The 23,410-nt window shown below is 44.5% G+C and overlaps 1 long non-coding RNA gene across 3 annotated transcripts in view; it reads left to right on the top strand.

The window, feature by feature from the left end:
- The window catches only part of LOC101984010, a 48,044-nt gene that overhangs the window by 6,520 nt on the left and 18,114 nt on the right, over nucleotides 1–23,410 (top strand). Inside the window, exon 2 of one of the 3 annotated variants that reach the window (XR_003377921.1) lies at nucleotides 22,186–22,293. The exons of the other annotated variants lie outside the window; for them this stretch is intronic. This is a non-coding gene — a long non-coding RNA (uncharacterized LOC101984010). The remainder of the gene's footprint in view (nucleotides 1–22,185; nucleotides 22,294–23,410) is intronic. 3 annotated transcript variants of the gene reach the window in all.

Consider the following 23,410-nt stretch of genomic DNA (forward strand, 5'->3'; position numbering starts at 1 on the left):
GGGATTTGAGATAACAAGACTTCCCCAGCGATTGTGTGGGTTGAAAGATGGGCTGCTGTAACCCTGTCCCTCCTCCCCCAGTGAAAAGGCGAGACGGTCAGGCAAGATTAAAAATAACATTAAAGTTGGATTATTGATTTCCATGTAAATTGCCAGCCGCAAGAGCTACTTCTGTTTATTTTCTCTTTTCCTCCCCCACGCTTTTCTAAGACCTCTGGGCTCTGTGCCCCTCGGAGCCATTCCCACCCTCCTCAGGGAAGAGACTCCGAGATGACATCACCAAGGAGAAAGGCGGCCTCCGCCGCCCCTGGCCCCAGGACCCCTCAGCGGAGATTGACAGGTGTCTCTGGCAAGGACAAAGCCTTCCAGGTGTCAACGTCCCTATCTCACCCCTCCCAACCCGTTCTCTCCGCCACCTTTCCTAACAGCCACCCTACTCCACTTTTCCACCACGCGTTGTTGCTCTTTGCATCTGGGCACTGGGCTCCAGGTCCCTAGACTCGACCAGGGAGTCGACATCGAGGGACCCGGGTGGCGCTGGTGTTGTTTGTGCCTGCGGCGAGGCCGCTCCAAGATGCCAAGGCTCTGACGAAGGTCCAAACGGTGGCAGAACCCAGAGTCGGTTAAAAGCGAACAAGCGAGCATTTTAAAGGAGCCAGAGTAGTCTCTGGACTTTCTTGTCTTCACTCTCTGCTCAATACCCCGCATCCGTACACACACACACACACACACACACACACACACACACACACACACACACACACACACACACTCATAACAGACGCGAAGATAATCTCGCCATCTGGCAAGTCCCAAATTTGACGACCAAGCTAGGAAAGCAAAAACGACATTTCATCCCGAGACTGGGTGTCTGGTCCTGCCCCCTGCCCGACTCCCCAGAGCTGAGGAAAGGGCACTGGGGCTCTTGCCCTCACTAGCTTCCATCCCAGCCTTTTCCGTACCCTGGCCTGGTAAATCTTGGGTGCTTTCTCTTGCTCTGAGCAACTACTTCGGGATTCAGACGAGGGGAAAATGTGTTTGGGAGCCTTCCCCACGAGTGCTGCATCAATGAACTAAAACCCAAATTCAGCTTTCTTATGTATAACCAAATGTAATTCATAGCTGGGCGGCCTGTCGGTGGCGATTTAAATCATTTGGTGATAAAGATCACACTTATTAGATTTCTTCAAAGACATTGGGAGTTTCTTTCTTTTCTTTTTCTTTCTTTGTTTTTTAAAGGAGGGCATTTGTGCTAAATTGCCCAGTGCTGGTGTGATAACTGTCAAAAGTTTGACATCAAAGGGGCTAATATTATTCAGTTACCGGCGAAGCTGTCTGTCTACATAAGAATATCTTAATTACAGCATCACAAAGGTAGAAAAGAGGTCGAAACTGAAAGGGGAGAGGTACCCAGACTCTTCTTTGGATGCACTATCTATATTAGATGGATGCACGAACTTAATCAGGCCTTTCCTCTCCCCTTCGGTTCTCTGAACTTTATAACTATGTGTAAACACGGCGTCACTGAAGACATAATCTTCTTGGGTTCTTATTAGAAGAAATTTCCATCCTCTCCCGTTCTAGATTAGGCAGTGGAGTCTGCTCCATCAATGAAGGGACGAAGGTTTCGTGGACAATAATGTGGCAATTGTTGATGGTTTGTGACCCATAAAATGTGGAGGTGACTGTTCTGGCTTTGGTATGTAATTATGCAAAACACTTTCCATAAAGACTTGCCATTCGATCTAATGGCAGTTCCTCTGGTCTATTTCAAAAAGGGAGGGCCTATGTACAGAGAGAGGAAAGTAACATTTGTTTTAACACAGGTTTTATGGGTGTGTGTGTGGTGTGTGTGTGTGTGGGGGGAGATAAATACAAACACGTCCTGTCTCAGCCCAAAGTATTTTTTTTCCAGTCAAATTAAAATAATTACGAGGAGGTTTAATAAGTTAATCATAGCAACACGGCATCTAAACACGTAGAAAGGGTGTCAGCCCACCTTCGCTGGACTTGGGACTGCTTCAGATTGGTGACTCATCCCTAGGGTATGCATCCGTGCAGTATCACCAGGGTCTCAACTCATTCATTCACCAGGGTGACCTGTTGATCTCTGAAACTAGGACAAGGGTAGCCAATGTCTCCACCTCAATGCTTTGTGGGTGGAATATTTATTTGGCAGAGGGCATTTAAATATAACTCTTCTACCTCAGGAAATATGTCCATCACCTCCCCTGACCCCTCCCAACCCGCAATGCCCTCTAACCCCAAAGAATAGCAGGGCAGAAATGAATGCCCAAGGCAGGAGTTGGGAATTTTAGACAGAAAATTTTAAGACAACGTACTCAAGGAGGCATTGGCACCAAGCTGGGCGTGCTTGGGGAGCCAGGAAGGTTTCCCCTGCACTTTCTCAAGCCACCTGAGGTTTTGTTTTGTTTTAAATAATAATAAAAGGAATCTAAAAGGCCAGGAGGAAAATCAAGTGGAATGAACTGGAGGCCCACTGCCAGCACTGAGTGTTGGTTAAGAAACAAGCTTCCCCCCCCCCTGGTGTGGAAGTGGCCCCCACCCTATTTGGAGATGCAGCTCCCTTCCCAGGGCTAGATGTCAGGCCGTGCATCCTGGCTGACCGCAGCACTGTGATGTTGTACAAGCAAGGCAGACACTAGAGACAGAAGATTTTCTTTTCCAAGGGGAAAATGATGATTAAAAAAGAGAATCATCTAAATATCAAAGTGACACATGGGGAGACCTGGAAAAATATTTAAGCTAATGAAAAGCAAATAAAGAAGCTGGCACTTAGGCTGAGAAATTAAATATTATGTTTAAGATGGTGCTTTTGTACGGGCTTGGAGATTTCCGATTCATGTTCACATAATAAACACTCAGGTTTGTCATCTGGAGGTGCAAATCTGAAAGATATTCCAACAAATGAAGTGCTGGCAGCCGGAGGAATAAAGAGATCGGTGCCTGTCAGGGGTCAGGCAGCCTGAGATTGCTTCTAGAGATCTTTTGAAAATTTCACAGGATTGAAGGCTTAGGGGCTTCACTGTGCTCGCATTTCAAACTCAGATCAGCGGGATCACAGTAAAAAATAGAGGTCTGGAAAATTTTGATGCAAAGATGGCCATGGCTGTAGGGTTTTTCTCACTAGCATCCTCTCTCTTTTCCTCCCTCTCCCTCTCCCTCCCCCCCCTCTCTCTCTCCCTCTCCCTCTCCTTTTTCTAGACAGATATCCTGACATGATTGTGATTCTGTGTGGATGACAGAGTAGTCAGAAAAGAAAGACAAAACTGCATCCTAGTCTCAGTCCTTTTAGCCAAAAAGAATTTAGGTTCTTATTTCAGAGAGAGAGAGAGAGAGAGAGAGAGAGAGAGAGAGAGAGAGCGCTGATGGTTCATTTCTAGCAAGTGAAGGGAGCTCAAAAGAACTTTGTAATAATTGACGACTAACTCCTAAATGCTTAGGGTTGCTTCTCATTCGCCCACACTGGGATGATTTCTCATTCAGTTTACACTCTAAGACTAATATTCATGTTGATACCAGACAGCTTATCAACATTGTCAACTCCATACATAGTCACATCTGTGAGCATTATTGCAGAGATATACACTTAAACACACACACACACACACACACACACACACACACACACACACACACACGCGCGCACACACACCCATGCACCTTCAATCCCTAAAAGATTGGCTTGACTACCTGATTTTTTTTTCCCCCAGGAGGTAAATGCTCACTTGAATTTTATCCCCTCTCCCCAAGCTATCAGCTCTTCCTGGCTCAAATAAAACAGTTGTCCCTGTGATTGGTCCACCAGAGAGAAAACAGGAGAAGAATCTGACGAGAATAGAATAATCTAAGAAACTCTGAAACAAGAAGCAAAAGGGTAGGGTAGACCGTCAGGGGAGCAGTAAGACATTGCCTTGGGAACATAAACAACTGCAGAGAAGCAAAAATGAGAACGAGAAGAAAGAATTGTGTACACTTGAGCAAACTTTCGGAGCAGAAAAAAAAAAAGCGGCCAATTCAACATTGCTTTGATTGTTTTAACTTTCCCTGGCTGTCTCAGGGAAACAAACAGGGTATTTTTGAAAACGGTGTGAGTTAGAGTTGTCTTTTAAAACCCCAAACCAAGACCATCAGAAGTGAGATTTCTGAGGGTGCCCCTGCAGTGCATATATTAAGTGTTGAGAAGTGTGGAAGAGAACAACGGAACAACCAAATAGAATTTTAATAAAGGTTTCTTGTTTCTCAGCTATGGACTAAAGCCATTAATAATGTAATTGTTTCATAGGTAGGCAAAGGAAGAAAAGTGTAGGAATTGCTCTGATTGGCTTTCTAGATTAACTTTGAAGAGTCTTGTCCTGGTCAAGGTAGACACTTCGGGGTTGGGGTGCAGAGGTTAAACTATAGAGGTGATTGACAAGCTGGGCAACCCAACTCCTCTCTCCCTCTCCCCGTCCCCGTGTGCTAAGCAGAAGAGAACTTGGCCCCTGGCTGCAACCCACATCCAGGGCCCACCAGAGGCACTCAAGTTGTCCATTTGAAGCAGGGAACTCCCTATTTTGGAAAATTTGAAGGCAGAGGTCAAATAACAGTAGGAGCTGCTGCTACTCCTCGGAACATCAAATCCACAGTAGAAGGATTGAGAGAAGCTCAAGCACTTCGGTAAAACACTTGAAGGGAGACGCAAAGAACAGGGGAGATGTAGTGCTGAGAAGGGCTGGCTACCTCTGAGGCTCCCAGCCCTTCCCTCCGTCCCTCTCCCGCTGGGAAAGAAGGATTTTGAGCCTTGAATTGGAAGGGACTTTTGACTGAGTGCTAGAGAGAGAAAATGGACCTGAAGCAAGAACTGGAGGGAATGCGGAGAGCAGGAAAAAGGACTCCTGAGCGATCCTGGCCGGCGTCGCTCCCTAGCTAGGGAAGAGACAGCTCCAGCCGGGATTCGCATAGGGTTCCGCAGCCGCAAGCTGGCCCAGAGCCTCAGAGGTCTCCTGAGAGATTTCAGGCAGAATGAGGAGGTCTCGGAGGCAACTTCTACAGTGTTTAAAGCTAGCCTGACTCTTCCTAAAAGCAACAACAAAATACATCAATGTAGAGCTCTGGTAGACTACTAACTTTATTTACAAAAGAGGACGGCTAGGGGGCCAGGGATGAGATCCTTGGCGACCTGGACCTGCCAAGGACTGGCGCAGAACGCCCCTTCGGCAGCTTCATAACCAAGCTCTCCGGGGGCAAAGACCCTGGAGGGCAGCAACCCCAGATCACAGGCAGCCCGCGTCCTCTTCCGATAGTTAACAATTCTTTTTTTTTTTTTCTTTTTAACCACCTCCAGCTCGGGGTAACCCTTTCCCCACCGTTTCTCTCTCTCTTAAAAAAAAATTGAACAAACAAACAAACAAACAGGAGTTTAGAGAAGGATCATACACACACAGTGTAGGTCAGAGGCTTCTCCGAGATTAGGGTGAAACACTGTAGCTAGATTTTTAAAGCAAACAAAGCCGAAAGCAGCTCAACCGTCTTTCTTAGTGCGCAGACCTGGGTTCCCTTGTTTTCTCTGGGGCAGAACGAAGGCAGAGCAGAGAGAGCTTCGAACTCTAGGCCCTTTACAGACTCAAACTCTAAGACTTTTCCTTGACATTGCTCTGCCCAGTGGCTTCAGATCAAGAGACCCGGATCAGATCCTGCTCACCCTCTCAGTAAGCTGGCTGCCAGAGAAGTGCGCAGCCCACAGCAGAACCGGAGTTGGCCCAAGTGGAGAACTAAGTAACGCTTTGCGGCCTGGTCTCACTCAAACAGGTGCCCTCCCGAAAGGCAAACACTGAAATCCTTGGCCCGCTACAACAGCGTGTCGCTTGAGAAGAAAATATTCCCAAACCATTTGAAGCTCCATTATGCCTCGCTCAGGAAAGCTTCTGCCACCGCAGGCAGTGGAATGTCCGGACGAGTGGGGGACAACATGCTAGAACCCCCTGAGGGATCATCTTGACATTACTAAAATGTTATAGTTTAAAAAAAGTATAAAGAAACCAAAACTCCAGGCAACCCCTTCTTCTTGTTTTTTTATTAATTTATTCATTTTATTTATTTATTTATTGGTGGCTAGGTGAGTGGGTATGATGCTCACAAAAAAAAAATCTTCTTTCAAACTATCATCATTTCAACTTTAAAGGAAAAAACACCAGTTTTACATTTTACTTAAAAGTTTGCTGTGGCTGACCGGAGCAGGTCTCTTTCTTCTCCAGCCTCAGCCCCCTGCTTCTTTTTTGCTGATACTCATTTCATGGAGGCTGCTGAAAATTTAGCACGGGCAGCATGAGCCTTGACTCTTGAAAGTGTTCAGGGTGTCTGTAATGTGCAGTGTAATCTAGATCTGGAAACAGCCGCCTGCAGACCACGCTGGCTGGGTAGAGGACAGCGTTTCCCGATAGGAGACTCCCTTACTTAAGTTCTCAAACCGCCAGGTGAATGCATTCGGAGCAGCTCCCTGGGAGGGATCACCATGGGCAACTCTGTCACAGACGACTAAAAGTTCTTCTGCCCCTCGGAGGCAAGGAAGAAAATGGGGGGGAAACTTTTGGAAATCTTTCTATTTCCAGGGTCCAATTTTTTGGACTTCGCGCTAATTTCTCAGCACGTCTTGTCCAGATAGACTAAGCGCTTTGGGGTTTATTAACCTGTGGCCTAGCTGCGTTTGCAATCGAGTGGAAAATAAAAGGACAGAACCGGAGGAATCAGGAGAAGGGTTGGTGCGTGCGTGCGTGCGTGCGTGCGTGCGTGCGTGCGTGCGTGTGTGTGTGTGTGTGTGTGTGTGTGTGTGTCTCATGTCTAGCTGGATTTAATCGCAGTTAGTTACTGACTTCCCAGCTGTGCGGACGATGCGCGCCATTTACTGTAATTGAATTGCTGTTATAACACCTTTCAGGGGGACAGCAATGCGTTTCAAAAAAGTTGTGTTTGCGGCCTGAGGCTGCTGTGTCCCTGCCTGTGTCGCAGGCCACACTCCAGGCAGAGCTGCCCCACCGGGCTGGGGCACCGCTTGGCCAACCCAGCAAGGAAAATCCGGAAGCTGATCCCAGGAGAATTCCCGCCGAGCCGCGAGTGTCCCTGCTCTTGTTGATACTCCAGGAGCTCCCCGGAGTGTGGGATGCCCTCTCGAATCAGGGTCCAAAGCTAAACTCCAGAAGTGGCAGACGTGAGATGTGAAATGGCAGACATGGAGAAAAATTATTATTTTGATAGGGGTTCCACATCGCCTAGGCGTTTGCCTTCACATCTCCGTTAAATTAGAACTCCGGAGCTTTCTGCTGCAAAGCGCTCCACCATCCTGCCCTGGTGATTTCCTGGTGACCCCAGGAAATCAGGTTGGCTGCCACATGGTTAGGGGCTAGAGACCCACACACACTTCACCCCTGCCCCCACCCCAGAGTTGAATTATTTGCTTCATTCAGTGCCCTCCACCACTTACTTTCCTTGCTAGAACCACCTCCCAGACTCTGCCTCCTACTTTGCCATCCTCATCTTCCACACTCTTCCTCATACCGGCCCTCTCTGTCTGCCCTCTGATGGGAAGGACCAACTCCCCTCCCCCTCCGCCACTCTCATTCTTCATGATCCATCCCCCCACCCCCCGCAGTGTATTTTTTGGGGTACAAAATATATCTTAGTTTTTCCCCCCTTTTTGCGGACGGTCAGAATCCTCCAGCCTTTAGTGTAGTCTTTGGGTCGCTGGCTTCATAGCTGCACGTAGCCAATTTTGATAGGCTCCAATGTAAAGGCTACAAGTGGGTCCTGCAAGGCTTCCTGGGAGAGCGTTCGGACGGTGGTTGGGGTTAACCAAAGAACCTAGTAGGATACAAACCGGCTTAGTCATCTTTGCTTTACCCCTTCCCAAACACCTGGTTAGGTGTGGGGGAAGGGCCTCTGTCTTGGAAGTACTGGGGGTGGGGGAGGCGGGATTGGAGCTGCCATGGGGGAGAAGTATGAGAATCGATGTGCACCCCCATCCCTCCTCCCATCCACCCAGGTGCTAGCCTCATTTGTATCTATCTTCCTCCATATCTTCCTGTGTGTCCTGGAGGCAGGGTGGGTGAATTGGCACCAGGGCTTCAGGCTCCAGAGGAGGAGAACTGCATGAGATGGATGGGATGCCTGAAAGACTGGAAGATGAGGGCTCTGACTTGGAGTTGACCTGAGAGCTGGGGTAAGGATGAATCTTGATGATGAACCACCAGGAAACAGCACAGGTCCTACCTTCCTTCAGCAGGTGGTCCAAGAATATGTGATTTGACCTTCCTCAGCATCCTCAAGACCTGCCAGAGCTGCACCTGCCTTTCTAGGTTTCCTTGCAAGAGCAGGGAGTGGGACACTCAAGAGAGAACAGGCTCCAGAGCACCCAAAGACCCAGAAAAAATCCTCTTGGCAGGGCTCCAAGATACCAGGTTTAAGGATAGGAGGGAGGTTTTGCCGCTGGCTCTGGTTTCACTGCCCTGGTCTATGTCTGCCTGGCCACTGATCCTGATAGAAGCCATATCCATGCAATTTAGACATCCGCATCTCCAGACTTGGCTGCGGCAGTTCTCACGTTATTACTCACAGTGAAACCTTCTTGATAAAAAACCATGGTGCTCCAAACGGGTTTCTGGAAAGACAAACAAGAAAACAGAAAGGAGGAGAGCTGAAAAGAGTTCTAAGAGTTCTGAGTCTCATGCAACTAAGCACCTTCTCTCCAAATCTCTCTCTTTCTCTTTCTCCTTCCTTTCCTTTCTTTCCCCTCCCCTTTTTGTTTTGTGTGAGATAGTGTCTCAAGTTGCCCAGGCTGGTTTGAAACTTGCTATGCAAACTGGTGATAACCTTGAATTTCTAACCTTCTTTGCTGCTATATCTTGACTCCTGGGATTACCAGCATGAAGCACTAAGCCTGATTGTTCACCATGCATCGGCATAGAGGGGACTCAGACCCAAGGCTTGACAGTTGCTAGACAAGCACTCTGTCACCTGAGTGACATCAGAAGGACCTTACATTCGTAAAAGAATGGGGAAGAAAGAAAACCCATTTTTTTCTTCTGTAAATGCAGTGGCCAATTACTACAGGCTGAAAGACAGGAAAGCAATGTCATCCACAACACCGGAACATCTGGTCTACCATAGCACGTGCTCAGTGATGGCGGGCACAATGCTGAAGGTAATACAACGAGAATAATATTTTTCCTAAGTAACTGTCACATTCTGCACAGAGCCGAAGATGTGCTCTAAGAGTGGCCCACAGAAATCTCCATTTTTGTTACCAGTTCCTGTGTGCTGGTGAAGGAACAAGTACCAAAGGGCGTCGCTCCACATCTTGCTCTTAAGTCTGCTTCCATTATCTGTTCATAGTAATTTCAGGAGGTCCAAAATGTTCAAGAGGTTGATTTTTAGCTATATTCCATAATCTTTATGATCAAGACCTTAAACATGAACAGAAAAGTTCCAAAGAATCAAGTGACATGCTTAAGGTCAATGGGTGAGAATCTAGTAGCACAAAAGAATAATTATTTTAGTGCTTTTCATGCGAACATGCTCACTTACACATTTATGTATTTCTTGAATAGGCAAGAGATGTCCATCATGACGCAAGAAAACATGCACTCGGGTAACTAATGACAAGAACTTTAGAAGGACAACTCTCTGTATACAAGCTGCAAATAGAAGTGGCTTTGACATGAGACTCAGAAGTTGTGGATGGAGACAAGGGTGCCAGAAAGAGCCCTGATGCTGGGAAGCACAGAGCAAACGCAGGGGCCAGCCATGTTCTACTTCCGCTGGGGGATGGTCAAAATCATTGTTCCTTAGATCACTAGAATTTGCATAAAGCATCTACAAATTTTCACACAGTTCTGAATCACAGTGTGTTCTCTCTGTGTCATTTTATGAGTGGGGGAGAATTAAAATCATAACCTAGAAGATGAAGTTTCTATTCTAGTCAAATTTAGGTGGGATCAATTCAGTACCTTGTGTCCTGGACATTCATATGTGAGATTAAGGCAGAGAGAACACTTCCAACTAGGTACGGTCGTCGAAGCAGCAGAGGAGGTTAGTACAGGAGGAACGGCATCCCAAAACAACCCTGCCAGAATGGTTTGCTAACTTTGCGCAGGTGCCAAAAATGTTGGTACCTTTGGCTTCCTCTTCAGAGCCTGTGCCTCCATCAGAACAGATGAAACACACTGTTTTGGTTCCTTCTCAATGGGTCTTTCCCTTAGGGCTGGAAGCTCCTGGAGGCTGGGAGGCTGGCTGACTTCACTTATGTTTCTAGCTCCTGGCATTGTGCCAGGCTCGTAATTAAAGCTCAGTATATTCTGAATGAATGAATGATGCATGTTGAAGAATATAGGTTTTTAATTTATGTAATGATGGTGGGAGCATCTGAACATCTTTTTATGTTTGCCATTTGGGATGTTTAATTATGATTGCATAAAATAGTCATTGTCAAATGGTTTATTATTTATGGCGGGGCCGACATGGGGAAACGGAAGAGGCTGGGTGTAGACATTGAACTGGGCACTCAACCTTGACCTTGGATACTCACTTTCAAGAAACTTAAGTGTAAAAAAACACCGTTCAGGAGTCTTCCAATCAATGCTTTATTATTTGTTGCTTGAGTCACAGCTTGATGTTAGTGCTCAACCGTGTTCCCCACACGGGTATCTCTATATCTCAGAGCCATTGTAAAATCTCACAGACCTAAAACCTGACCTTTGCATATATATTTATTACATCATGTATAGTATTGGCAACTCTGAAGATACTTTCTGAGTTCAGCTAAAGAATGAGTGAAGGCGATCTCTCTCTCTCTCTCTCTCTCTCTCTCTCTCTCTCTCTCCCCCCTTCCCCCTCACCTAGCTTCCTTATAACTTGGAGTGGCCTAGAAAATGGCAATAACCCAGACTCTTAAAAAGCTAAGAATGTCTTATGGCCAGTGTCTTGGGCAGAGGGCAAAATTCATACAGGGGAAGATCCACACACCTATGAGACTTTAATGCCTTCCTTCTATACCACTGCCCTATGTTAACATGTTTCAACACAGGCATCAATTAGAGCTGATAACCAAGCATGGAGAAAAGCATTAAATTCAATCAAAACATGATCAGCTCCCTCTGAATTCGACCTTATGTTTTAGCCACTCTCCTAGCTGGCTAAGAGTAATTTTAAATTCCCACTGGCTTAGTGGCAAGACATCGTCTTAATCTTTTCTAGACTTACTCTTCCGTTAAAAATTCTGGATTCTGCCCCATCTCTCATGGGAATTATCTTTTAAGAATACAGATCTCAAAGGGCTTCATGAGTGAAGAAAAACACATTTTTGGATCATATGCCTTCTGGTGCTCACAGCTCTAGGGAACCGTTGAAGTTTTCAGTAAAGAAGTTTCTGGCTTTTGTTTGCTTTGAGTTGAGAAGGCTGTGTTAGCCCTAATCAGCATCTCTGGGATATTTGCTTGTGTCTTGGTATCTGGACAATTGAGGAAATGTACAAATACCTAGCAACTGTCACATGACTCAAAGACAGGCAAAATTGTGAGACTTCCAACCCCTCACCGGACAGAATCAAACTTTGGCTGTCAACATTACACTGTGGGCCTCTACAGCCTGTTTCAGGAGATTCAAGTGGAAGTAGATGACACAGGTATGCACCCAGAAGATCCTGTTTCAACTCTCTCGTGTTCTGACTGCTCCGCGCAGGCTATATAACGCAGGCTGGTTTTACTTTTAGGATTCTGATGTGAGCTTCCTGTTGTTGTATCTTAACTTTGCTCCAAAGTCCCTCACGTCCTGTTGCAATAGTAGAATCTTTAGGAGATGAGATTTAGCAGGAAGCCTGACATCACTGTGACATACCCACTAGGGGAATGCTGGCTTCAATCCTCCTCCCAGGTACGTTCCTTCCCAGCCTTGGGATATGCTCTGCTGCTGCTATGCTCCCACGCTGGGGTACTGCCTTCCATCGATAGACTAGAACCTTCAAAACTGTGAACACAATTAACCTTTTCTCTTTATAAGCTGATTATCTCAGGTATTTATTATAGTCATGCAAAGCTGGTAAGCACGGTAGCCAGAACAGCTTATTTCCCCCTACCAACTTGCAGAAATCTGCTCTCACGCAAATTCCTACTACTAAGAATCCAAACAATTTTTTTTTCAACAAATTTGTCTGTCTGGTATTCTCAGTGCAAGGAGTCCTAACATAATAAACATCAGGGAAGGAAGTGCCATGACCTTGTTATTGAATAATTACAAATAATACTCTTCAATCTTTGATTATATTTCCTGGATGCAAAAAAATTAGGGAGGGAAATTCAAAAGATGCATTAAGCATTGGTTATAAACTATGAATATCTAAACGCTTGGGATCTTTTGTTTAAATAATGGAGCCTAGTTCCTGCTTTGCCAGCATAGGGTTGACCTTGTACATATAGATCCAATCTGGTTTTCATCCAAAGGCAAAACAGCGAAGTCGCTGGTACTAATTCCATCTCTTGCTGGGAAAGGCAGAGCTGAGAACAAATAGTTAATATTTACCTGTCAGAAAGCAAGCATCGCAGGGCACTGAGCTATTATCTTGGTATAAATCTGAAATTGAAAAAAAAATACAGAAATAGAGTGAGCTATAGAAAGAAGATTTTCTTGTATTTACTCTGTCTGGGTAAGATGAAGTCCATCCCTGAGCTAGACGACATAGAGAAGGCTTGCACATGAAGTGACAATTGTTAAAAAATGGCATTATCAACTTATGAATTCTAAAGTTAAAAATGGTTTCCATTTAAAATCCAAGGTGCCAGGCAATTTCCTTATGTGAATAGTATGGCCGTTCGGGCAGTCTTTACTTGCGCAAGGCCGCCTTTAATAATCTTCTGGGGTAGTCAATGAAAAAAAACAAAACAAAACTCTTCCTATGTTGCCAATTTACCGAGCATAAATTACTGGGAACCTTATATGGAATAAATTATGCTCTTAAGCCTTCTCAGATGTGTAGCCAGTAGAGATTTTAAAGGGAGAAAACGAAATGCAAAATTTAGCTGGAAGGGGCATCGGTGACATTTGGAACCCTCTCTGGATTTGTTTCCTCTCCACCCCTATGAGAGGATTACAGGGCCACATTCCAACCCTCAGCTTCCTTAGCCACATGCAGCTCTTCAGAAACCTGCATGTGGGTGGTTTTCTTCTGCGGTTTAAGAAATAACGCAACGAGGGATACTGCGGTGTTGGTGTGGCAGCGGAGCGGCGGCAGTGAGCAGGGACAGATGAAGAGTGTGTGTGTGGGGGGGGTCGTCTGAGTCACAGAGAAGACCAAAAGAGTCAGTGTCGCTGACCCCTGTGCGCTTCTGAGAACCACAGACCCCCAACCCCTTTTGTAAACCCATTGCAGGTGCAATTCCCAGGTTCTTCTGAATGCAAGGGGAGTTTAACTGATTTGCAGCTTTCCCCGCTGCTGGTGATGAAGTGGTGCTTTGCTTGTTGAACTTGATTTCAGTTCGGAGATGAGACGCTGTATCCTCTAAAGTGACAGATGGAATTTCTGCTTCAGAATTCATTATAGAAGGTGAAGGACAATGGTGAAAAATTTGAATCTACTAGACAGTTCAGCAGATCAAAAAATAGAGTCCAACCACCGAAAGTTGAATACATTGGAGAATTAAAACTCATCGGGAAGTATATTTCTGTGGATGTTCCTAGATTCTCCAATGCTATTAAATTTCTGTGGGCTGCTGAGATGGCTCAGAGGATAAAGCATTTGCTTGACAAGCCGAGTTCAGTCCCTGGAACCCGCGTAATATAAGGAAAGAACCAACTTCCATTAACTGCCTTCTGACTTACATAGGTGCTGTGCACACTGCATCTCCAGAAGAAATAAATGCCATCTTAATTTTTCCCTACTGTCTTTGAGCCACTCAAGTACCCAAACCTCCTAGCATTCTGCATACATGCAGTAGGCTTCCATATGAACAGAAAAGAGCATCTCTTGGGGAAAGATGGTCAGCATCTTCAAGAGAAACTGATGCTTTCCAGTTTTTTTTTTCTAGAAGGATTGAGAGAGGTCAGGTTTGCCTTTGACACAAGTCTAAGTATTTCTCATCCCGTGCCAAACATAGAACGATGTATATTGTCTATGGACAGAAAATCGAGTTTCAAAACAACACACGCTGATTATAATTAGCAAAAATATGGAGCATAGATGAAGAAAATGTTAACCTTTTATCTTTATATTCAATCTTCCTTCATAGTTTTACAGTTGTTTCTGTTGATTCTCTGATAATCCACCCCTTCAATGCCGACTGCTAGTTTCTGAGGGTGGCGTTGCCCTACTCTGAAGACTAGACAATAAAAGGCCAACTCTGGCCTGTAGATTCTTTCTGTCTGTCTGTCTCTATCTCTGGGTGTCTCTCTCTTTCATCCCAGGGGAGATCTAGGTAGAGAGCAACTTGAGCATCATCTGTGGTTACCGAGGAACCAAGGGCCCACCGACCATGAGAGTAAACTTTAAAGCGGGTCCTACATTTTAGTTGAGTCTTCAAATCATGCCAGCTCTACCCACTGGCTTGATGACAGCCTCACGAGAGATCTTAAATAGAAACCATTCAGGGAAACCGACTTCCCTTTTTTGACCCTTCGAAATGATGAGAAACCAAAATGTCCGTTGTTTGAACTTGTGGTGTCTTTGGTTAATTTGCGGCAGAAATGGCTAACCAGTAAACCCTTAGGAAGGAACCAATAGGGTACCTGGTACTGATTACAAATGCACTTACTAACCGTTTGTTGAAGGTATGAGTTAAGATGAACGAGGGCAAGGTTTGATTTACGTCCTTCCATAATTTTCGTGGATTTTGAGAGCCGCTTTTAAAGTAGATTCACAAAAGAGTTTTCTGGGGGCAGGATGTCTTTAATTATTAAAAGTTAAGTCGGCCGACACATATTTATTGTTGCTTCTATCTGTCAATGAATCAGTCTCTTCAGCTATGAAATACTTGGGAGCCTAATTGAGCATCTGCCATGCTTTTGTGAAGGGATATTTACGAGTCTCTCACTAGAAGCCTCCCAGACTATGGAGGTTAAAACCCAGATGTTGCATTCAGTAAATATAGCTGACCAAAGAAAGCGAAGGGAATGTTATTTTTATAGCTGACATGCCCAAGATATTCTTAGGAATGAAACCCTAGACTAGCCATGGCTTATCACTGCATAAGACTGTTCTCATGCAGAACACGTGTTTATTTTGGTTGTGCTGGGTGATTCTGACCCACAAATCAGCTCGGGGGTGCTGAGGTGAAGGAGGCTCAGCCTGCAGTGAGTGGGCCGTTTCATATTAGCAATGTTCCCTGGGGTCCTAGCAAGGGAAAGAAAGCACTGGAGGGTCTCTCTTAGGCCACACCACATGAGCGTGTCCTATCGACTCAACTGCTGTTTGGTCAATCATAAACTTGAACGGCCCATGAAAGAGAGTCAGTGTTACTTCTAGAAAGGTAGGCCAGCTGCATGTTGACGAGCATCAGGGATGGCTACTGTGTTCCACAGCACATTATGTGATCAGCATTGGGCAGATAAAGAAACTGAGGCCTAAATGAAACCATAGGACGTGAAGCAAACCTGGGGCAGAACCAGGGGTAAAATCTGGGTCTTTGGCTCTAAAGCATCTCTTTTATTGTTCATTCGAGTTGGGGAGGAGTCTCACAATGTAGTACCAGCAGACCTGGTACTACAAATATAGATAAAACTGTAGTCACCCTCAGGCCTCCCAAGTACATTCGAGGATTACCAGAGTGCATTATCATGTTTAGCTTCCGAGTGTCAACCTAGTGGCTTCTTCTTCTTCTTCTTCTTTTTTTTTTACATTCTCAAAACGATGTTAATGTTTCTGGTTGATTTACTTCTTAGTGTGTTCAAGTGTGTTTGCCTGGGCCAGTGTGTGCAGAACCCAGAGGCCGAGGTCAGATTGTCTTTCTTTGTCAGTCTCCATCCAGCTTACTCACTACCTGGGCTAGATTGGTGGGCCAGCAAATCTTCAGCATCTTCCCATCTCTGTCCAACAGCTCGATACCACATGGGTGGCCATCTAAACAGAGGTCCCCATGCTTATGCAGCAGGCACCCGACCCATCTTTCTAGCCTCTCTCTGTTCTTATGTCAATAAGAGTATCAGTATGCTAATATCTGGAAGGTGTTAATTGAGGGACAACTAATCTCTCCAGTGTTTGGATTCTCTTGGAAATATAATAAACATGTTTTTGATGTGATGTAGCTAATGACAATACCAAAAAACAGTCACTAGAAGAGTTCCTGTCATATCCTGAGTGCTCCTTGGCGACTTCTGCCACTAATTTCCAACATAACTAAGTAGAGATGGAAAAGGGAACATCTTTCAAGAGTTTGCTTGTTTTACTTCCTGCTCCCAGGAAGCCACTGGGGGCCCAACAGATGATGCATGTAATACATGTGGCATTTCCACAACTGGAAAACCTCTTTGAGGGAGGGAAGGAGAGAGAGAGAGAGAGAGAGAGAGAGAGAGAGAGAGAGAGAGAGAGAGAGAGAGAGAGAGAAGAGAAGAGAAGAGAAGAGAAGAGAAGAGAAGAGAAGAGAAGAGAAGAGAAGAGAGAGAACAGAAGAGGATTTATGCAATACAATGGGCCAGGACTAGGGGAAGGGTTGAATGGGCAATCAACGCCTCTAGGAAGGCCCTTTCCTAGTCACCTGTCTCTGCTGAGCTTATGTGCTGTCAAATAGGTCCTTTTCAGTTGTAGTGGAGATATCTACCAGTATCCCAAGCATTCTGCCCTGCTTGTCTAATATCTTTCTCAGTAGCTACTTCAGACACTCCACTGTTTGTATCTGTGGCTCTTGATTGCAACACATGCCAAGACTTGGGGAGAGAAACAAGAACTATCATTTTGACTTGTTGAGCTCAGGAGACCTGCCAACAGCTGGGGACAGTAGAGTTGAATTCTTTTAAGCCTTAAGGATTGAGAATAGGGAAGGGGGAAAAAGCTTAAGGGAAAACCAAGGTGATATTATTACAGATGAGGGAGGGGCAGATGCTGGACATAGAAAGATTACAGATGTGTATTCTAGTCGTTAACTATGGATGTGCTTGGCTACAAAACAAAGGCAGGAATGAAAGCAAATTCTTGTAGCCAGGAGCTCTCCTTTAAAGAAGTGAGAATTTGGATGCTGTAGACACGTAGAAAAATCTGATAATTGACATTTCTTCAAGTTACCTTATAACACTACATTTCCCTAGAGCTTTGAAAATGTAATAACAGTAGGTAAAATCTTTTTGTGCTTTAATTTTAAATAGAAAAAATAAGTGTATAGACTATAGACTGTAAAGCTTAAGTTTGTAGAATTGTAAGTGATCCGTATTTGTATTATTTTATTTTATTTTATTTTGGTTTTCCAAGACAGGGTTTCTCTATGAAACAGCCCTGGCTGTCCTGGAACTCACTCTGTAAACCAGGCTGGCTTTGAACTCACAGGGATCCTCCTGCCTCTGCCTCTGAAGTGCTGGGATTAAAGGCATGCACCACCACTGCCTGGCGTGAGCAGAATTTTTAAACAAGCCAACATTCAGCTGTTGGCTCATTCTTTAGATGAAAATACCTTTCTCCCTGCGTTCTTGTTTGTCCTTTTATTTATTTATTTCCTTATTTTTATTGTTTTGGTCTTGAATTTGTCTAGTAGCAGAGGATGACACTGGAGTCTAGATACTCTAGCCTCTGTGTCTCAAGTGCTAGGATTACAGGTGTGTGCTATGGTATGTGAGATGACATTTTTTTTTTCATATTCAGAAAATATCTGGCACTTCTTCTGGCCTCATCTGCAAGCAGAAATGACTGTAATGACAACTAGGTTTGGGAAGGAAACTTTAGAATGTGTCACATTTCTGTGTTGCTGCCCATGGCAAGACTGCATGGTTATGGGACAGCCAGCCATGTCCTCCTCAGCAGGCCCATTAGCCTCTGTGGAGAAAGGCCCACCACTTATATGTCCCAGTCATGCTGGTTTGGAACTAATCTTAAATTGTCATACGAAAGTGCTCTGTAAATAACAACTAAACTCATACAATTCCCCCAAGAAGCTGTTCTTCTAAAACAAATCTTATCAGCTGTTATAAGTACAGCACATTCCTATTTCCTAACTTCTCGCGTGTGAGCTATCTGCTTGATTATCTCGGAGACTTTGGAAGGCTGGGTAATATTATCTTCTCACATGACGGATGACGGAGTAGAGATTCGGAGAGGAGGAGACTTACTCAAACTGGCATGAGCAACAACCAAAGTGGGTCTCTAGATTCAGATCTCGAATCTTCCTCAATGCTCATCTGTGTCTGACTTTGGCTGAGGGCAGTGTGGGTGATTAGATGCTGACAAAAAGACTTTGCAATCAAATGACCAAGAGAGGGTTTGGAGCCAGGCACTGTTAATTGTTAGCTATGCAACCTTGGCCGGGTTTCTTAATCCTTTAACCTCAAATTACTGCTGTGGACGGTTAGAGCCTTTCGTAGCTCATCAAATTCTAGCTCGGTTAAATGAAATAATGCTGGGCTAGCCCTCATCAGGGGCTCTGAACACTGCTCTTGCTTTACATAGGCCAGTTATTGCTGTTGCTATCATCACGTGTCTGGAAACACAGACTCAACTTGCACTGACATAGAGAAATCAAGATCTGGATCCCTGATGTGGATTGCACTATGCTTCTGTTTCTGATCCTCACATCTTTCAAGTACGGGTACCATAGGAGGACAGATCACCTCAAGGTGCTGCTTACTTCATTACCTCACCTTCTAATTGTGTTTTGCCTCATTCTGAGCACCCAATCACAGAGCCAAGGATATACCATACAGACTTTCCTGATGATAGGAACAAGATCATTTTGCTCATTCTGCAAGACGAACAGAAAGGCTGCAACTAGATGAGTGGAATTTGCATATCTAAAAGCCCACACGAGTTTATCGGAAACCTTCTTTATATTCCTAAACACTCCATGGAAATTGTTTTCCTTGTTTTTGCCTTGTTTTGAACGTTCCTAATTCAGACCGCGATTTTTATTTCCTCAGTTTTAATTTCAGACTAGTTATTCCTGCACAGCTCCAGTCTGGATGTTCTTGAAATGCTGGCTTTGCATGTAATGGTCAAGACATCAGTTTCATTGGGCCAGACTCTGATCAGTAGGAAGTCTTGCCGAGTAACAGCAGATGGAGAGGCAAAGCCTGTTCCAAAGTGGCAACACCTGTTCTGGTGACCTTGGCTGTTTGTTCCATCTATGTAGGACCACTGAAGAGTACAGAAGTAGAACTCAATGCAAGAGCCAGGCCAGCTTCCAAGGGCAGCTTCCAGTCTAGTGCAGATGCAGAAATGACCAGCCGGAGCTGGTTGATGAAAGTTGGAAGGCTATTAGTGAATGCTGGGAAAACATCTAGCCCGGGTTTGCGGGGGTTATGCTTCAAGATGCTGATGTTTAAGCAGAGGGATGACTCTATCCAGGTCAGGGCTAGTGGAGAAAGGAAGGAGGCAATTACCTCAGGTCTAAAGAGGATTCTAGAACAGGGAATGCAGTTATCTGGCTCGTAGAGTGCACTGAGTCTTCAGCGGCAAACCAGTCAGACAGGAGATGTAAGAAGTGGTTGGAGCTGGATTAAGAGGCATAGATACAATGGAAACATCTGGCTCCTAGGCTCCAGTCCATAAAAGTTGGTGCCCCTTTCCTGTCCTTTTCTCTCTGGAACAGCCAGGATTTCTGGAGACTGAATAACAAATAGCAATGATGAAGACACAGTGGCAGACGCCTTATAGTAATTTAAACTTCCACCGATGATCCTATGATGTGGGAGGCCCAGCTCTGTTTGTGGTAGAGATGAACTGATGGATGTTAGATGAGCCAAATGATTTCATCTGTCCTCCGTATCCACTCCCCCAGGAAAACCAAATTAATGCGAGGCGGGGCTAGAGCTCGATCCTGATATTCTGGCTCCACTTGCCCTTGCCCCAAAGGTCTTCAGCAGCTAGGAGTCTATTGGTGCTGGAATGCCTTCTAGAACTTTCTACGCAGTGCTATGCCGAATGTAAAATCTCTCCTGGTAGCGGTAAGAGATCTGACATTCTTAGGGCCAGAGAGATGGCTCAGTGAGGAAAGCACGTGCTGTGTGAGCAGAAAGACCTTATGTTGATCTTCAGTCCCCACGTGAAAGCTAAGGGTGGTAGCATACGTCTGTAAACCCAGTGCCTGGGAGGTGGATTTCAGGGGTTCACCTGCAATCCAGTCAAGCTGCAATGATGGGCTCCAAAGTTAGTGACAGAAAAAGGTGGAGAAATAGCCAAGAAAGGCATCTAATATTGGTCTCTGGCTTGTAGACATGCCTACTAGAACAAGCTATTTAGCACACACCAGTACACACCACACATGCACCCTATACCACGCACGACAGACAGACGCCATACCACACACATATACAAACCACACACACACACCATACACACACAGGCACAGACACACACACTTACACCACACCACATACACACACCATACACACATACACCATACACACACATTCATATGATACCTACACATACCACACACTCATACACATACACACCACACACGACACACACCATACATACATGCACCATACACACACACACACCACACACACACACACCATACACATATACACAATATACACACAGATACACATATCACATACACATCTATCAGTATCAATTATTTTTTTAGTGGAGATGACTGAGACAATGTTTAAATAAGGTTTACAAGACAAGAATTTATTTAATTGAGTTTTGAAACAGTCTTGTTTAGTAGCCCTGGCTTATCTGGTACTTGGCGATGGAACACAGGCTGGCTTCAAACTTGTGACAATCCTCTTGCCTCACCCTTCTGAGTGATGAGATTACAAGCATATGCCATAAGCCCGGAGGAAAAAAAATGTTCTTAAGCTCCAAATTTTAACATTACTAGTCCAGTTTGCTTTTAGGCGCTTTCAGAGATGGTCTAACTTTTCTTTGACGTTCTCTTTAGCATCCATAATAAGACTGAACATGTCATTGTCCCTTACAGTCAGCAACACTTTCTGAGTCTTAAGAGCTGACAACTTTGCCTTTTCAGAACTATCATGCTTTTTGGATTTTATTCAAAGACTAGATTTTGCCATGACATATTCAGGACTTTATTTTATTGCATTGTAATTCTTAGAGCAAATTTTCTCTCCTTGGTATACTGTACACTGTGTTTTACCTCGAATGGAAGTGCAGGCTTTGCTTCTGCCTCATAGGCGTGAGTTCTCTCAGAAGTTCTTTGGAAGCGTGCCTGAGTCACAATACTGCTCTCGCTGGCTGTAATCCTAGGCAGTGAAGCTCTACAAGGCTGGTCCTGTTTTCAAGAAAGGGAAGATTGAGAGAGAGAAAGAGAGAAAGAGAGAGAGAGAGAGAGAGAGAGAGAGAGAGAGAGAGAGAGAGAGAAACAGGTGAGAGAAGATAACAGCTTTTCAAAACAGACTGTATCCAAACCTTGATAACTTTATCGAAGGGCATTCTTACTGACGCTCAACATGACAGCCTCAAAATTAACGTCACCTTACTAATAACATCTGCATTGCACTTGGAGCTTCAGCCAGACTCTACTCTCCCTTAGGAGAAAAAATGTCATACATATTAACTGTTTTCATGTTTGTCAGGAATACTTGAAGAATGCGGGCCAGAGAATCAGATTTGAGAAATGTAAATCAGGGCTTGGGATGAGGCTCAGCGGGAGAGGGCTTGTCTTGTATGCACAAGACCCCAGGCTCCATCCTGAACTCCAACACCGCATGGCAAAACATGAAACACAGCAAAATGTCACATTTTATCTAAATTACCAGAGGATGTTTATGCTACAAAAATGACTTTAAGAAGATTGTTAATTCCTAGGATTTTTTTTTTGGTATCGTTTAATTTTTTTTGTTTCTGTCAATTAATATTTGGAATCTCGGATCTAGTCATTTGGTCTTCATATCCTCTGTGCTTCTAGGACTTGTAAGCATGGATCAACAGTCTTTAATTATCCTGATCAAGTATGGGGTACATCCTTTCCTGACCTACTTATAATCAACTGTGATCTCCTAGAGGCAAGCGAATTGATTGACTCTCTCCTCTCTGATTAGCCACAGGAGTGGATCGTACATTATCCTACCCCGACTGAAAAAATCCGACGTAGTGATTGATTTTACAGCTGCCAGTGCCTGAAAATTCCTCAGCGTGGATTCCAGCAGGTGAAGAGATATTTCCTTTAGCTTGCTTTAAATTTCCTTAGTAGTGGTGTTTCTTAGTGGCCTGGTCTCTTATGGGAAAACAGAACAAGGATCTGCCAGTTTTATTGCCTAGTACAAATCTTAAATACCTAACTCACTCTCTGCTATGGTCTCATCTGGACTTAGTCATTCTAACTTTTGAAAAGTCCTGTTGTGGTCTTATCTCTGTACCATTCATTTTCTTGTCCTGAACATGACAAGCCATCCCTGCACTTTGTTGGTTTTTTTTTCCTTTTAATTTTACAATTTTACTTATTGTTATTATCATGTCTGTGTGTGCATGATCTGTATGTTTTGGTCGGGGGGACAACTTGACACAGTCACTTCTGGCCTTCTGCATTTATCTGGGTTCTGGTGATTGAATTCAAGCCATTTTGTTTGCATAGCAGGCACTTTTACCTGCACAGCTATTTCCGTGGGCCATCCCAAACAGCATTCTCTAAGGGAAGGATCTGAAGAATCAAGACAGCCATCCGAATGAACAAGCATTGATTCTCCCTCAGAACACTGGTGTGCTAATGCTCTTTCTTATTTTTATTCTTTTCATTGAAAGGAAGGAAAACGTCTCTTTACGAAAATGAGGAAATTCATTGAATGCAAAGGAAAATTTATTTAAAAGTATTTTTAAAAAATTCACTTCATTCTCAGCCAGGTGCGATGGCACGCACCTTCAATCCTGGCACTCTGGAGGTGGAGGCAGGGAGATCCCTGGATTTGAGGCCACTCTGGTCTACAGAATACGTTCCAGGACAGTCAGGATTACACAGAGAAACCCTATCTCAAAAACCAAACAAAACCAAACCAAACAGAAACTAAATCTACTTCATCCTCGTATGCAGTGTGATGCGGCTCACTGTAGCACTGCATGCTTATGAGTTTGGATGTGCGTGGTGTTGTGAGTACATAAGCCAAGGATTGGACCCTGTCAAGGGCTCTAAGGGTGAGCTGGGTTTGCTACATCTTCCAGGAAATGCGTGTGGGAAATACGCCCAGGGATCTTGGGATTATCTTAGTTTTAATTTCTACATTCCGTGAGGAGAGTAATAAACCTTCTTTTTAATTAAATAGAATGTTTTTC

The sequence above is a fragment of the Microtus ochrogaster genome, chromosome 22 (assembly GCF_000317375.1).
Source record: "Microtus ochrogaster isolate Prairie Vole_2 chromosome 22, MicOch1.0, whole genome shotgun sequence".
NCBI lineage: Eukaryota > Metazoa > Chordata > Mammalia > Rodentia > Cricetidae > Microtus > Microtus ochrogaster.